Genomic DNA, 788 nt, shown 5'->3' with positions numbered 1-788 from the left:
CATGGCCCACGTGGTGCTTGAGGATCACAGGGTTTCTCTCAGCTCACTCTGGCTTGGATGTTCAGTGCCCCCTCTAACCACATCCCCCCACATACAAAAATACCTAGTAGGTCATCTACTAGCTATCTGATCAGTGAACAACATGGGGAGTCAATCTTCACTGAATGAGAATGAATGACATGGCAGGAGCTTTCCCTCCAAAAAAAAAAAACGAAAAAAAAAGGGATGGCAAATATTTAGGGCTCAGTTCAGCCACCCTTACTTACACTCTTATAACATGGAGGTATTTAATGTTGTGGATTCTATTAGTGGCATGTTATGGATTTCAACCCCAACTAGTATTTGCCACATTTATTAAATTTCCATTTTTCACTTTCACCTGTTCTTTTCCCATCCTATAACTGGCACGGTATAAAGTCCTTGTTTTGAGGAAATTTCAATATAAAGATCAATGTTACAAGTAAGGAGCAAGAATCCTCTGTTTAAAAATTGCAAATTCTGTGATAAAAATCCCAAATTCTCTGATTAAAACCCCCAAATACACATTTTTTTGTGATTAAAATGAAATGCTATTCTCTATACAGATATCAGTTTAACACAAAATTGCTAATTAGCAGGGATCCTGGTTTTCACTGATAAACACTGAAACACCACTAAAATGTAGAGAGATAGAGACAGACCACATATATATGTCATCTCTCTCTGAGTGGTCTACCTCTATCTCTAGTGGCGTTTCAGTTTTCAGTTACTTTTTTAAATCTGAAAATCAGGGATTTTTCTTTTTAATC

Source organism: Alligator sinensis, unplaced genomic scaffold (genome assembly GCF_000455745.1).
Source record: "Alligator sinensis unplaced genomic scaffold, ASM45574v1 scaffold598_1, whole genome shotgun sequence".
NCBI lineage: Eukaryota > Metazoa > Chordata > Crocodylia > Alligatoridae > Alligator > Alligator sinensis.
This window is presented reverse-complemented; position numbering follows the sequence as displayed.